Source organism: Anomaloglossus baeobatrachus, chromosome 12 (assembly GCF_048569485.1).
Source record: "Anomaloglossus baeobatrachus isolate aAnoBae1 chromosome 12, aAnoBae1.hap1, whole genome shotgun sequence".
NCBI lineage: Eukaryota > Metazoa > Chordata > Amphibia > Anura > Aromobatidae > Anomaloglossus > Anomaloglossus baeobatrachus.
Window position 1 is genome coordinate 94,621,093 of NC_134364.1, and position 17,080 is coordinate 94,638,172.

General features: G+C 40.8%; 1 protein-coding gene across 2 annotated transcripts in view; it reads right to left on the reverse strand.

The window, feature by feature from the left end:
- Positions 1 to 7,527: 7,527 nt before the first annotated feature.
- The window catches only part of LOC142257766 (uncharacterized), a 99,014-nt gene continuing 89,461 nt past the window's right edge, over positions 7,528 to 17,080 (reverse strand). The window contains exons 11-14 of one of the 2 annotated variants that reach the window (XM_075329943.1): positions 12,132 to 13,235; positions 11,980 to 12,026; positions 10,486 to 10,598; positions 7,528 to 9,881 (exon numbers count right to left, since the gene is read on the reverse strand). The gene's annotated coding sequence lies outside the window, so the exon portion shown is untranslated. Of the gene's footprint in view, positions 9,882 to 10,485; positions 10,599 to 11,979; positions 13,236 to 17,080 lie in introns of both variants that reach the window. The other variant, XM_075329942.1, reaches the window with a different exon arrangement.

The window sequence follows — 17,080 nt, forward strand, 5'->3', positions numbered from 1 at the left end:
CCCCACATCATCAGCGATCCACCTCGATGCTTTACAGTAGGAATAATGTTCCTTTCATCATAGGCCTTGTTGACACCTTTCCAAATGTAACGTTTATGGTTCTGGCCAAACAGTTTGATTTTGGTCTCATCATTCCCAATTTCCTTGCTCCAGAAGTTTGGAGGCTTGTCTCCGTGCTGTTTGGCATATTGTAGGTGAGATACTCTGTGGCATTTGCGCAGTAATGGCTTTCTTCTGGTAACTTGACCATGCAGCCCATTTTTCTTCAAGTGTATCCTTGTTGTGCATCTTGAAACAGCCACACCGCTAGTCTTCAGTGACTCCTGTATTTCAGTTGATGTTATTTGTGGGTTTATCTTTGCATCCCGAACAATTTTCCTGGCAGTTGTGGCTAAAATTTTTGTTGGTCTATCTGATCGTGGTTTGGTTTTTACAGAGCCCCTGATTTTCCATTTTTTAATCACAGTTTGAACACTGCTGATAGGGCATTATCAATTCCTTGGATATCTGTTTGTATCCCTTTCCTGGTTTATACAGTTCAACTATCTTTTCATGTAGATCTATTCACATTTCTTTTGCTTTCCCCATGACTCACAATCCAGAAATGTCAATGGCTGGATGAAAGATGCAAGAGTCTGTCTGGATCCCAGAAACTCTCTCAGCTTTTATGCACACACTGATTACAAGCAAACAGGTCACACATGAGGAAGTTACCTTTTATTAGCCATTCAAACCCAATTGTGTCAACTTTTGTGCATGTTACCAGGCCAAAATCACCAGGGGATGTGAACTTTTGATCAGGGTCATTTGGATGTTTTTGGTTGTCATTATGATTAAAAAGGTAAAACACAGCAGTTTGATAATAAATGGCTTCACCCAACCACTAACCATGAGTGGAAAGAAAGTCTTTGTGTTATCATTCATATTCTCTGAAAAAAAGGCCAAACTCTGCCGTGGTATGTAAACTTTTGAGCGCAACTGTATAGTTTTTGTTTTTTTTTAAGTGGTGAAAAAAAAAATTCTGAAAAAATCTAGCTTGTGTCACAACTTTCCCAGAGCCGTAACATTTTACATTTTTGGAATCTGAGGCTATGGGAGGATTGTTTTTTATTGATATTATTTTGGGTATATATAATGTGCATAGCATGGCATGGGTCATTAACAGGTTAAAGATACCTCACATACCTGTTAATAATATTTCTAAATTTGGGAACAATATAGCTAAATTAATAAAGAAGAATAATACTACAATAGCATGCACAAACGATTTTCTGCAGATGTCACTGATTTTTTTTTTTTTAAATTATTACAGACCTTATAAAAATACAATAAATGGCCACTTTATTACACACAGCTGCCATTCTTCATTAGAGCCGCCCTGAGGAGTCCTGGTCCTTAATCTTGTGGCCCAGCATAAAATAAACTGAGCAATTTATTTTTCATGAATGAGTTGCCAAGTGGGTACAAATTAGAAAAAGAAGAGCAGTTGTCACAGATACTTTGAACTAGACATGTCCATTGGTGACAAACTAGCAAGGGCCAGTATTTCAGAAAGTGCCAACTGTGTGCGGTTTTCTCATGCAACAGTGTGGAGACTATATAGATAATGCTGTGAGATAGGATAAACAGCCAATAGGGGATGCTGTAAATATAGACTAGATTTCTACGAAAGGGATCAGAGGAGGATATAATGAATCACCCTGATGAAAAGGATCAGAGGAGGTATGTGAAGAATCATTCTACTGAAAGGATCAGAAGAGGCTATAAATAATTATTTTGACGAAAGGATCAAAGGAGGATGTTAAAGGGAACCAATCACCAGGGTTTTCCTATATAACCTAAAACCAGTGCTATACTGGCACTATCAGGCAGATTCTATACATACCTGTAGTGGTCAGTTGGGATGTTTAGGTTCTGAAATCCAAGAAAGTAAAGTTTATAAAATGAGCAGCTTGGTGAGTGACAGTTGCACTGGAGCAGATAATATATTCATAGTTATCTTTACCCTCTGTTAGAATTAGCATAAGTATTATACAAATTACTCACTTTGTCTGGCAGGACCTGTGGTGAGCTCATACCCATGTGACCTGGTATCCAGCTTTGGTGGCTGAGGCCCCGCCCCTTCTGGTCACATGGGTATGAGCTCACCACAGGTCCTGCCAGACAAAGTGAGTCGTTTGTATAATACTTATGCTAATTCTAACAGGAGGAGGGGATAACTATGAATATATTATCTGCTCCAGTGCAACTGGATTTGAAAACCTAAACATCCGAGCTGACCACCGCAGGTATGTATAGAATCAGCCTGATAGTGCCAGTATAGCACTGGCTTTAGGTTATATGTGAAAATCCTGGTGATTGGTTCCCTTTAAGAATTGTTCTTAAAACAGGAGTCAAAAAAGGAAGTGTGGAATCATTTTTAGGAAGGGATCAGAGAAGGGTGAGAATTATTTTGATGAAAGGATCAGAGGAGGATGTGAAGAATTGTTCTTATAACAGGAGTCAAAAGAGGATGTAAACAATTTGTTTTGTTGAAAGGATTAGACAAGGCTGAGAATCATTTTGGTGAAATAATCAGAAGAGGAGAATTGTTCCAATAAAAGAGTCAGAGTAGGATGTAAAGAATTGTTCTGATTAAAGGGAATAGAGGAGGATGTATTATATTGTATTATATTGTTTTGAGAAAATGAGTTAGAGGAGGATATGAAGAATCAATCTGATGAAGGATCAGAGGAGGCTGTCAAAAATGTTCTTAAAACAGGAGTCAAAGGAGAACGTGCAGAATCATTTTGATAAAAGGATCAGAGGAGGATGTCAAGAATTTTTACAATAAAAGGGTCAGAGTAGGATGTTAACAATTGTTCTGATCAAAGGAGCCTGACTGAGGAGCATGTGATAAATTGTTCTGATTAAGTTGGTCAGAGGAGTATATAAAAAATCATTGTGATGAAAGGATCAGAGGAGGATGTGAAGAATTGTTCTAATATAAGGGTAAGAGAGGGATATGAAGAATCATTATGAAGAAAAGGCAATGTACAATCAAAAAAACTTCAGATCTGGTCTCCAACTAACATGTCCGAATGCACAACTCATCGTTCCTTAGTACACATAGCCATCTCCAGTGCCTTTACTTTCCAAGCATTAGAGGAACCCTTGCTGTCACCAGTTCTGGATGGTGGAACTGACGTAATGGTGCGGGGAATGTTTTCTTGGCACATGTTTGGTGCTGTGACACCTGTTTATGGATGATGGTCTCTTCTTGTAAGGTTAGTGGAGATGGAGTAATGGTGCGGAAGGTTTTTATTTTTAGCACAACACAAGAGAGGTCCAATGTGTAACCAGACGAATGTCTCCAATAAGTAGCCATCATTATTGTAGTCGTCAGGTGAAATTATTTATTGGTATTTAATATCTTTGAAATCAGAACATTCCGAAAAAATATGGTACCTTGTATAACAAAATGTTGAAAATAAATAAGAACAACAAGGAGTCTTACATTTTCATGTCGAGATTCACAACAACCAAAGAAGACCCATTCCATGTCATTCTTTTAGTAGAACCATTATACTTTGAGGGCACCAATGACTCAGTCTAGAATCCTCACGGATTTGTTGGCCACTGTGACCACCACTGGATCAGTCTACCATTATCATAGTAACCTCAACATACAAACCTCATCATGAACATAGTCTTATTCCAGTGGTTAAAGTTAGTACATCAAAACCTGCAGACATCTCAGATTGGATTCTGTAAAAATATGACTATAGACCAGACATTTCTTGTTGTAGAAATGTTATTTGAAACTCAAAAGGGATTTTCAGACAATAGTAATATTTCTGCAGCACTCAGGAGAGGAAAAACCTCCAGTGGAGGAAACCTCTAGGGAACCATGGCTGAAGAATTGCCCTTCCCTTGGGCTGATAAGGCTAAGGGTATGTGCCCACAATCAAGACTCTGCATTCTGAACGCAATGAGTCCTGACCTGTGGGGCCATGTGTTTCCTCCACAGGTGCACGCAGGAGACCGCAGCTGCCTGTGCCCACGATCAGGGTTCAGTGGTCTGCGGTCTCCTGCTTGTGTTCTCCCTCTGGAGGACGCATGTGATTCCGTAGCAAACATTGACAATTGACATGCTGCGATCTAGAAAGATGCACTGCAGGTCAGTGTTTGCTGAGGAAAAAACAAGCACAGTTGGTACGGGATTTTTAGAAATCCCATTCACTATGCTTGTACTGTACACCGCAGCGTTTTGGACGTAGCTGAATCATACTGCATCCATAATGCTGCAAATACTGATCGAGGGCACGCACCCGAATACCATCTCACGAGGGTGTCACAATGGAAGTGGTCCCTCTTATTTCTGGTGTCAGGAGATCACAGCGCAGGGCTACATACACACTTGCGCAGGTTAATACTTCTAGCTGTGCAGATTCTCCTTTATCAAGTGCTGCTAGGGTTAAGTAGATCCTCTGGACTCCTTAATTCTGAATGAAATGTATAGCCACCTTTTTTGTATTGCTGAATAGCTCTGCTATAAAGACTTCCCTCCTAACCCAGGTAATCGCTGGTGATAGTTTCTGATTTACTTGCCTCTAGAGGGAATCTGTGGACCAGGAAGTCATTTAGAGAACATTTGCTGGGTGAAAGCTGTGAGTTTTTCCCTTCCTTAGTCCTTTTGTGGTTTTGTCCCTCTGGTCTGTTCCTCACTAGTACCTCTTGTTGTTTGGAGTGTTTTGTAAAATTGCTGTTTATTTTACCCCTGTGTTATCCTCTCTGTGTCTTTAGAGTTTGACTAGCATTCCCACTGCCTTGCTCACTCTACATGGCTGAGTCCAGGGAAAGACAGGGATAGGCACGTGATCGGCGAGGGGGCAAAAGATTCTGTATAGGGACATTAGAGAGTGCAGGGATCAGCCTCAGGGGAATTTAGGAGTGACCCTGCTCTCCTTTCCCTAGCGTCAGAGCCCACTGTTGTATCATATACCCTGTGTATTGCGTTGCTTGCTGGGGCTTCCTGTGCACCTGGCAGAGCCCTTTTAGTCACTGCAAGATATGCCTACAGGAAAATCATCAAAGTAAAAAAATATGTACACAGTACAGTATAAAAATAACTAACAGATATAAATACACATACACAACAAGACTACACAGATATGTTACACGCAGACAAGTATTTGCCACTTTTCATGAAAAAAAGGGGAAGTGAGAATGAAACAGGAAGTTACATCACTTTATAAACCCCACCCCTGAGGAACACAAATCACCCATACAGATGTACAGTCAGGGCCAGAAATATTTGGACGGTGACACAAGTTTTGTTATTTTAGCTGTTTACAAAAACATGTTCAGAAATACAATGATATATATAATATGGGCTGAAAGTGCACACTCCCAGCTGCAATATGAGAGTTTTCACATCCAAATCGGAGAAAGGGTTTAGGAATCATAGCTCTGTAATGCATAGCCTCCTCTTTTTCAAGGGACCAAAAGTAATTGGACAAGGGACTCTAAGGGCTGCAATTAACTCTGAAGGCATCTCCTTCATTAACCTGTAATCAATGAAGTAGTTAAAAGGTCTGGGGTTGATTACGGGTGTGTGGTTTTGCATTTGGAAGCTGTTGCTGTGACCAGACAACATGCGGTCTAAGGAACTCTCAATTGAGGTGAAGCAGAACATCCTGAGGCTGAAAAAAAAGAAAAAATCCATCAGAGAGATAGCAGACATGCTTGGAGTAGCAAAATCAACAGTCGGGTACATTCTGAGAAAAAAGGAATTGACTGGTGAGCTTGGGAACTCAAAAAGGCCTGGGCGTCCACGGATGACAACAGTGGTGGATGATCGCCGCATACTTTCTTTGGTGAAGAAGAACCCGTTCACAACATCAACTGAAGTCCAGAACACTCTCAGTGAAGTAGGTGTATCTGTCTCTAAGTCAACAAGTAAAGAGAAGACTCCATGAAAGTAAATACAAAGGGTTCACATCTAGATGCAAACCATTCATCAATTCCAAAAATAGACAGGCCAGAGTTAAATTTGCTGAAAAACACCTCATGAAGCCAGCTCAGTTCTGGAAAAGTATTCTATGGACAGATGAGACAAAGATCAACCTGTACCAGAATGATGGGAAGAAAAAAGTTTGGAGAAGAAAGGGAACGGCACATGATCCAAGGCACACAACATCCTCTGTAAAACATGGTGGAGGCAACGTGATGGCATGGGCATGCATGGCTTTCAATGGCACTGGGTCACTTGTGTTTATTGATGACATAACAGCAGACAAGAGTAGCCGGATGAATTCTGAAGTGTACCGGGATATACTTTCAGCCCAGATTCAGCCAAATGCCGCAAAGTTGATCGGACGGCGCTTCATAGTACAGATGGACAATGACCCCAAGCATACAGCCAAAGCTACCCAGGAGTTCATGAGTGCAAAAAAGTGGAACATTCTGCAATGGCCAAGTCAATCACCAGATCTTAACCCAATTGAGCATGCATTTCACTTGCTCAAATCCAGACTTAAGACGGAAAGACCCACAAACAAGCAAGACCTGAAGGCTGCGACTGTAAAGGCCTGGCAAAGCATTAAGAAGGAGGAAACCCAGCGTTTGGTGATGTCCATGGGTTCCAGACTTAAGGCAGTGATTGCCTCCAAAGGATTCGCAACAAAATATTGAAAATAAAAATATTTTGTTTGGGTTTGGTTTATTTGTCCAATTACTTTTGACCTCCTAAAATGTGGAGTGTTTGTAAAGAAATGTGTACAATTCCTACAATTTCTATCAGATATTTTTGTTCAAACCTTCAAATTAAACGTTACAATCTGCCCTTGAATTCTGTTGTAGAGATTTCATTTCAAATCCAATGTGGTGGCATGCAGAGCCCAACTCGCGAAAATTGTGTCACTGTCCAAATATTTCTGGACCTAACTATACATCCAGGAGTGTAACTACAATAAGTGCAGGGGTTGCAATCGTAACCAGGCCCTGAAGGCTAAAAAGCCAAAAAAGACCCTTTGGCTTATATGAAAAGACCAATACTATTAAAGGCTTGCAATAATTGGGGGCCTTGTTGGAGCTTTTATGGGGCCCATGAGCTTCAACTTACGCCACTGTGCCCATGTCTAGAAATATATTTATATGTATTGAAAACTTACTGCAGATGGTAAAATTCAACAGCTCACAGCCATATTTGTTTAGTTTCCCCTGGAAGATATAGGGGGAAGATCTTTCCAAATAATAATCTAGAGATATGAAGGAATACTCTCATTATCTACACAGTATAACATTTTAGAGGTGAGGTCCTGATGTGCAATAACAGTATCTAGACCCCTTGTTCCATAAGTTTGCTTTTGATCTGAAACTCGAATCCAAATAATGAATCCAAGACTTCCCAGAGGTTAATCAACACATTCAAATACAACCATTCAAAATAAATATATAAATAATAAAATAAATATTAGTAAAAGTAAAGTCGGACTCAGGATGGGAAACATGTATACCTTGAAGAAGCCCAGAATAGCCAATACATCTTTAGAAAATAGGGTTTATCATTTTTTTCATTATTTTGCTACTAAGTTTGACTAGTCACAAAATTAAATTGCTGCTTATATACTGTAGGAGTCTCCTATCACCTTCTACCTATGTCACACAGTGTTCAGCTCTAAACTCACTGAGTATCATGGCGACTTCTAACCCTGGTCACACTACAGAGCCGAACACCTCACACTATGGTTTCCTTGGTGTTTTTGAGTTGCTCAGTGAGACTCGGGCGTCGAACATGTGTGTGCTTATTTGTGATCAGTCTAGAAGGAGTTAATTTCTGCTAGCCTGTGGATTGCTTCTAGGGTCACAGGTTTGTGGAAGCCTATCACAGCTGCCTCCACCCTGTAAAAGATGTGAAGCCTGTTCCCCACGCCGATTATAGCTTTGTTTGTGATACCGGTCCTTGTGCTGTAGGGGGATCTAGTTCTGGTGACCTCCTGTGTTGTGAAATATCCTCGTTGTCTGCTTATTTCCTCCTGAGCACGTATTGTCTATCCACGGTGTGTGTGTGTGTGTGTGTGTGTGTGTGCAGTGGTTTCTCCCTGTCCATCTATTTGTGTGGGAAAAAACACTACTGTCCTGACCCTCCCCAGTGGTGGGGAAGAGGGAATATAGTAGATCAGAGATATTCAGGAGCTAGGGTTAGGAAGGCAGCCCAAACCTCATCACCATTAGATGTATATTTGGGAACAGGGACAGCTAGGATGACCCTAGCCCTAGAGCCAGTGTAGGTGCCCCTGTTCCAAGTTACCTCATCACACCCCGTGAGAACCTATCAATTAAATCTGAATTATTACATTTTCCTTGCTAATCTTCTTGCTGAGCTGTCATAAACATCTGTACAGATTCATCAGTGTTTTATGGCTTTTTCTATGGCAAAGCTATGAGTTGTGATGTCCTCTCAATATCCAGATTCACCATAACCCGTGCTTTTAGGCTATGTGCGCACGTTGCATATTTGCATGCAGTTACGCTGCGATCTGCACTGCAGCGTAACTACCTGCGTCCTGTGTCCCCTGCACAATCTATGGAGATTATGCAGGAGACGTGTGAACGTGGCGTATTAGAGCGCAGCGATTCGGCTGCTGCCCGAAGCGTGCGTTCTAAGACGTGACATGTCACTTCTTTCCTGCGCTCTGCATGCAGGTCCCGCTCTGTCTATGGGAGGGGCTGCACTCAGAGCGCATGGAATCAGCTTTTTTTTTTTTCATTACGTACTCTTTCTGCAGCAATTTGAAGCGCACGTGTGCTGTTCAAATCGCTGCAGACATTTCTGCAGGGACAAACGCTACGTGCGCACATAGCCTTACTTTTGCACAGGTTAGGATAGTCCCTCGTGATTATCTATACTTTAAAATGTGGTGTGATAGATTAAAGGCATTATGTGCTGTGTTTGAGAACAAATGATCCTTCTCTGGGTTCTGCAGCCTTATGCAATGTGTAAAATGGCAGCGACCATTTTAGGCAATTCATAAAAATGTGTTCACATTCGCCAAGTTAGGAGAATTCCTAAAAATTAATCACAAATTTAACTCACATTGAATCAATTGACTCCTCTTAGGTATGGGGTTATGTAGTTTGGTACATCACTCCAAATGTTGTACTTATAGATCGGTTGAAGGTACCACTGTGCTCCCATACCAGTGCCGAACTGCAATCATTCTTAACAAAGAGTGGAGCTCGCCATACACCTTAGATAGCTGTTGGCCAGTCAGATATGTTGCCCGATCCCTCTATACACATGAGTGCTGAGCTCGGCCAAACGCTCTTGTGTTTTCAAAGGAGAAGGACAAGAGAGAGCTACCAGGCTACTCTTAAAACAATAGAATTGTCTTTTGAGATTGAAATGACCTAACCCTTCTCTCCACCACAAATCCACTCTTGGGGGGAAAATCTTGAGATCCACAAACACATTAGATGATTGGCTGGTCCCATTTGAATTGGCAGGTGAAGATGACTTCCATCTTGTAATATGATCCCATAGCATTGAAGTCCTAAAAATGGTCCAAGAGAAATGAAGAATCTCCCAAGCTTGAGTTGTTGCCTACTGGTTGCCAAATTAAGCACCAGATAACCATACAACTTCATATATAAAAAAATTCCCATGGAAAGGTGATTAGGTCATCTCAAATGAGAATATGGCTGTTGAAGTTGCATAAGTGGCTCCATACCTAACACTCAAGTCACAGAATACACGGTCTTCTTGGTCCAAATCCAGGTCCTGCCATTAATTATAGACCAACAAAATGTTTTAATGCCATAAGGCGCAAAAAATAAATCTTTCATTGTCCAACCATGGAATGATGTAGAAAGTAGGGTTGGATTTATGTCATTGACCACTGCAAAAAAAAAGAAAAAGAATAAAATTTAAGATCTAAATGGTCATAAACATCAGAGCAGATCAACTAATCTCATAAAGACCTTACTTTATGCCCCACTAGGGAATATTGAGATTGCGAGGATCCCATTGATACCTCAAAGCAGCTAACAGAGTGTCTTCAGTGGAGAAAAAAGGGTAAACACCGCACTTTCGTAAGAAGAAAACTGCAGATGGGATCCTGAACAATGATTTTATGCGTTTCGGATACCAGGAGTAGTCATCATTGAATAGTGATTGTTCGTGAGGAAGGAGCTTAACTATAAAACGCTTAACAGAAAATCACTATCCAGGATGCTTTCTGAAGTTTTCTTCTTATGGCAGAGCAGTGTTAGCCCTTGTTTCTCCACTGAAGCATCGTCTGTATCTCTGGTACAACAGTGGTTGTGTCTGACACAACACTCCCAGTAGAGCAAGTTTTCGCTCATTATCCCTCGAATATAACCCTATTGTGCTTTTGTGTCTCCCATATATCTTACATAGAGTGTCTGACACTCTGGAGAACCAGCCAGTCCATGTATCAAATAGTCAACTACTCAATCCCCGCATGTAATACAACATTTTACCTGTAGTGACCACTGCTGGTTAATCATATGGCTTGCCAGAGCTGATGGGTGGTAAAAGCTGATCCAGGACCTGGGCCAAACATGATTTTTTTTTGTTCTTCAATTGTTCAATCCTTAAGATTGCAAAAATACACACAAATTCTTTAAGACATGTTCTTCAGTTGTAAACAAATATTCACGAAATCTAGAGCCACAATCTGATTTTTATCTAAAATTGATACCAGTCATTAGATGTTTTTCTAAGCAAATAGTCTCTGCACAGAGGAATAAAGGGGTCTACACTGCCATCTTTTGGAGATAGCAATCTTAACAGTCAATACAGACCCTTAAAAAACTTAGATTCTTAGAACATAAAGCCAAACTAGAATATTCTGCAAATGTAAAAGGCCACTATTTACACACAACTATTTTGAGGTTTTTTTCCCTTTGTCAATGCAAAATAGGTGTAAGAGACTTTCTATGGACTGACTAAAGCGGGCTTTACAGACTGCGACATCGCTAGCAATTGCTAGCGATGTCGAGCGCGATAACACCCGCCCCCATCGTTTGTGCGATATTGTGTGATCGCTGCCGTAGCGAACATTATCGTTAAGGCAGCGTCACACGCACATACCTGGTCAGAGACGTCGCTCTGGCCGGCGATCCACCTCCTTTCTAAGGGGGCGGGTCGTGCGGCGTCACAGCGACGTCACACGGCAGCCGTCCAATAGCAAAGGAGGGGCGGAGATGAGCAGCCGGAACATGCCGCCCACCTCCTTCCTTCCTCATTGCCGGTGGACGGAGATAAGGGGATGTTTGTCGCTCCTGCGGTGTCACACATAGCGATGTGTGCTGCCGCAGGAACGAGGAACAACATCGCTACTAAGCAGGCAACGATATTTGGTTTTAGGACGACATCTCCAAAACCAACGATTTTTGCCAGTTTTGCTATCGTTTAAGGTCGCTCGTAAGTGTCACGCGCTGCGACGTCGTTAAGGACACCGGATGTGCGTCACAAACACTGTGACCCCGGCGATAAATCATTAGCGATATTGGAGCATGTAAAGCCCCCTTAAGGGGTGCAGTTTTTCTGTTGAGGAACTTGTAGGTTTATAATTGGTACCACCTGGTTTTCAAATTTAGTTGAGTCTCCCGACATTGCAAAGGAGAGGTTTGGAATCCATCTCCTCCCCCTCTCATCCAATTGCCCACCCACCAAGAATCAAAGAGGACAAGTTAGGTGGCAACCCAACATCCACTGCTCAGAGGACTCTTGTTTTAGAGCATCCCGCCAAGCCTTGGTAACCAATGGAATTTTCCAGACATTGTCCTGTGCGCCCATAGTACTTCTATTTGGCACTAATAGAAAACAAATCTAAAAAATTATTGACTTTCATTTTTTTACTGACTTACTCTAAATATTTATCTTTTAAAACATAAAAGTGATAGTTTTTCAAAAAAAATGTTGTCCATCTCTTACCTATTTTAAAATATTTACCGAATATATTCCCTTACCTGGTGATGTCACTACATGATGATGTCACTATATGACATGTAAGATACTGCAAAAAATAATTTACATAATGAACATTTTTTTTTTATAGACTTTTAGCCAGTAGGTGGCCACCAAAGGACCCAACCAGGATTTATATTACAATTTTTTGTACCTGGTGCCTTTCAGATCACTCTATGTAACTTTACTTCCGACCGTCCTGGTCATTCTTTAGTGTATATAAGATATTGCTAGCTTAGGCAGGTTGTCAGTGGAAGATTAGTGCCAATTAACAAAGCATTATACAATTTGCTCCTAAATTCTCTGAATCTTGACTAGGTACATTTTCAATCAGTTTTCCTCATAACTTTACTTTGAAATTTCCAAAAACAGCTGAATTTTAGCCATAGAGAAGTCTTTATATTTATGATTACCACTGGACAAATTATCATTGAAGAGGACTTGAAGCCATTCCTGATGGTGCGATTTTTCATTTTTGCACTAATTTTTTTCTGCTCTCCTTCTTCCAAGTGTATCAACTTTTTTATTGCAGTGATTGTCAGCAAAATTGATCTGGTCAACAGCACAAGGAGCATAGCTCCTCACTCTCGTTAGACACAGATGATGGCTGATCATTTGTTGGCAAAGATGCGGACTCAGCTTGAGAGCCTGCATCAAAAACAGGGAGCCAACATATGTTGTTAAAAGGTTGAAGCCCCCATACTCATTAGAAACAAAATACTAAAAGTCAGCCAATTTTGGGGATGATCAAATATGGATGGGCCTCTGTTTGACTATGTTAGGGGACAAAAGGATCGAGGTTGGAATGTAATCGCCTGATCCTTTAAGCTTGCAAGTAAAAAAGCAGATCATATGAGTTATCTAATGTGTATGGCCAGCCTTATGTTAGTATTAAGGAAGGTCATAAAATGTTGTATTTTTTCATAGCTATCCATTTTATGGTCAAGATGCAATGCCGGCAACAGAAGGGACTCCCAATGGTTAGCCAACTGCAATGTGATGAGTTTAGTTTACATGGGCATCAGATCATTTGCCTTATCTCATAATGTGCCCTGTCCTGTTAGTGTACATGGGCATCAGGTCACTTGGCTCATCTCATCATGTGCTCTGTCTTTTATTTTATTTTATCAATAAATTCAAAAATGACAAAAGTTCTACATATCTTTTCAAAGTCTTTGTAACAATGAAGACATCATATCAGTAGGGTTCTCCTCTAACGTGAATCTGGGTCTCGATGTTTTCGTGGCTGTTGTGGCATCTGTAAAATGTAACACAACATATTAGAAATTTTCTTCCAAATACTATAGAACAACACAAAACAATCAACTTATGAAAGTAGAGAAGGTGAGGTGTAGCGGTGGGTGATCTCAGTGCTCATCCACATAACGAACTATGGCTAATTAATTTCAGGGATTTGCTCAACTCTAGTTTCCAATATTTTAAAGACATTTTTAGGTCAGGAACGAAAATTCTGTATGTTACTTTTAATCCATTGGGGCCATCTTTTATTGTTCATCCAGTTCTAATATTTTACATTCTTCTAAAACTGCAATTGATGATGTGTAAGTGAAATATCATGCCCAAAATACAGTACAAACCAAAAGATTGGACACAAAAGGATGAGATCTCACCGCCACACAATTACAAACAAAAAAATCCATTTACCTTTGGCCAAACATTTCTGTGCTTCAGGACACAACATAAACTATATGAAAGTTGTCATATTAAAAGGCAACTTCAGATCACAAAATCATTGAAGGGTCTGGGAATACAAATTCATTAAAATGTTTAACTCTGTGGGCACAGGACTCAACCAGTCAGAAGGATTTATGGGACCATTACAAAATCTGAGGAGTCTATTCCAGAGATTCACCAGACCTATCCTACATGGATATTGGGACAATAAAACTCTCATACCACTAATCAAAGCTAATTAAGGATTCACTTTCTAAGCTCAGTGTTTGTTTATTTAAATACCTTTTATTATGCCATCCCTCTGCTCTGTCTGTGCATATATTTGTGTTTCTTCAGATATTTTGTCATACCATGCCTGATGAAGGGACCTGAGATGTCTCAAAAGCTTGCTTTGTAACATCATTTTATTTTATTTTAGTTAACTATTAAAAGGTATCACAAGATTATAATTGTGTTCCTCTCACTGAGAACATTCAATAATTAGTCACAAAAGATGAACAAATCAGTTCAAAGAAAATTTGCCAAGAATTTTACTGAATTATTGAATTTTTGTAAGCTAAATTTCTTATGACTCACTTTCTGTGAATTCTGCTAAAGATTGTAAAGGGCTGAAAAAGGGGGGAGAAAACAGAAACCTTGATGCTTTTTTGTCGTGACCAAGTACTCTTGTCTAGTCCTCCATAATGATCATTCTAGTACCACATACAGTCAGGGCCAGAAATATTTGGACAGTGACACAAGTTTTGTTTTTTTAGCTGTTTACAAAAACATGTTCAGAAATACAATTATATATATAATATGGGCTGAAAGTGCACACTCCCAGCTGCAATATGAGAGTTTTCACATCCAAATCGGAGAAAGGGTTTAGGAATCATAGCTCTGTAATGCATAGCCTCCTCTTTTTCAAGGGACCAAAAGTAATTGGACAAGGGACTCCAAGGGCTGCAATTAACTCTGAAGGCATCTCCCTCGTTAACCTGTAATCAATGAAGTAGTTAAAAGGTCTGGGGTTGATTACAGGTGTGTGGTTTTGCATTTGGAAGCTGTTGCTGTGACCAGACAACATGCGGTCTAAGGAACTCTCAATTGAGGTGAAGCAGAACATCCTGAGGCTGAAAAAAAAGAAAAAATCCATCAGAGAGATAGCAGACATGCTTGGAGTAGCAAAATCAACAGTCGGGTACATTCTGAGAAAAAGGGAATTGACTGGTGAGCTTGGGAACTCAAAAAGGCCTGGGCGTCCACGGATGACAACAGTGGTGGATGATTGCCGCATACTTTCTTTGGTGAAGAAGAACCCGTTCACAACATCAACTGAAGTCCAGAACACTCTCAGTGAAGTAGGTGTATCTGTCTCTAAGTCAACAGTAAAGAGAAGACTCCATGAAAGTAAATACAAAGGGTTCACATCTAGATGCAAACCATTCATCAATTCCAAAAATAGACAGGCCAGAGTTAAATTTGCTGAAAAACACCTCATGAAGCCAGCTCAGTTCTGGAAAAGTATTCTATGGACAGATGAGACAAAGATCAACCTGTACCAGAATGATGGAAAGAAAAAAGTTTGGAGAAGAAAGGGAACGGCACATGATCCAAGGCACACCACATCCTCTGTAAAACATGGTGGAGGCAACGTGATGGCATGGGCATGCATGGCTTTCAATGGCACTGGGTCACTTGTGTTTATTGATGACATAACAGCAGACAAGAGTAGCCGGATGAATTCTGAAGTGTACCGGGATATACTTTCAGCCCAGATTCAGCCAAATGCCGCAAAGTTGATCGGACGGCGCTTCATAGTACAGATGGACAATGACCCCAAGCATACAGCCAAAGCTACCCAGGAGTTCATGAGTGCAAAAAAGTGGAACATTCTGCAATGGCCAAGTCAATCACCAGATCTTAACCCAATTGAGCATGCATTTCACTTGCTCAAATCCAGACTTAAGACGGAAAGACCCACAAACAAGCAAGACCTGAAGGCTGCGGCTGTAAAGGCCTGGCAAAGCATTAAGAAGGAGGAAACCCAGCGTTTGGTGATGTCCATGGGTTCCAGACTTAAGGCAGTGATTGCCTCCAAAGGATTCGCAACAAAATATTGAAAATAAAAATATTTTGTTTGGGTTTGGTTTATTTGTCCAATTACTTTTGACCTCCTAAAATGTGGAGTGTTTGTAAAGAAATGTGTACAATTCCTACAATTTCTATCAGATATTTTTGTTCAAACCTTCAAATTAAACGTTACAATCTGCACTTGAATTCTGTTGTAGAGGTTTCATTTCAAATCCAATGTGGTGGCATGCAGAGCCCAACTCGCGAAAATTGTGTCACTGTCCAAATATTTCTGGACCTAACTGTATGCATTATTTCGTTCAGCTCTTCCGGCATCTCTACTTGATGCTGGAAACCTCAACTTCCCAAGGACACAAGGTACATTGCCAAGGACCACAACATCATCTTGACATTAGAGCCCTATCACATGATTTGATTCTCTTTCAACAAATTTGAACTGAATCATATTTCCTGGCCAACTTGGATAGAATTGCCGAATTTGAAATTCAGTAAATTCGCTTATGACTGGTCATCTCATACCTTCCACTCTCAAACAAAAAGCAAGGAAATCAGCGGGATCGTTGATATGGAGGAGTCGTAAAGTACGTATTTAAAATTAAAAAAAAGTCTGGACAAAGCCCTTAAGAAATAGTAGAAAGGGGTTGCCCCAATATTGAAAATTTTCTCCTTTTTAGAGGATAAGAGCCCTACTGTAGAGAACCCAAAAAAGATAAAACCTTGCATTTCTAGTAGTTTTATGAACACTATGTGAAGTGAAAGTTCTCATGAGCCTTATTTTTGTTATCAGCGAGGGACTCAAAGGTTGAACCCCTGTGATTTAGAATGTTATCAACCAACATTTTGCTTGAGGATGAGTTTTAGTCTTGGGAAAACTCTTTAGTAGGCTCTTGTCTCTAAGGGGTGCTTTACACGCTGCAACATCGCTGCCGATATATCGTTGGGGTCACGGCGTTAGTGATGCACATCCGGCGCCGGTAGCGACATCGCAGCGTGTAACACTAATGAGCGACGATAAACGATGATTGTTGACACGTCGTTCATTTCCTTAATATTGCTGCTGCCACCGGTATGATGTTGTTCGTCGTTCCTGCGGCAGCACACATCGCTATGTGTGACACCGTGGGAGCGACAAACATCTCCTTACCTGCGTCCACCGGAAAAGGAGGAAGAAAGGAGGTGGGCGGCATGTTCCGGCCGCTCATCTCCTCCCCTCCTTTTCTATTGGGCGGCAGTTCAGTGACGCTGCTGTGACGCTGAACAAATCGCACCCTTAGAAAGGAGGTGGTTCACCGGTCACAGCGACGTTGCAGAACAGGTATGTGCGTGTCACGCTGC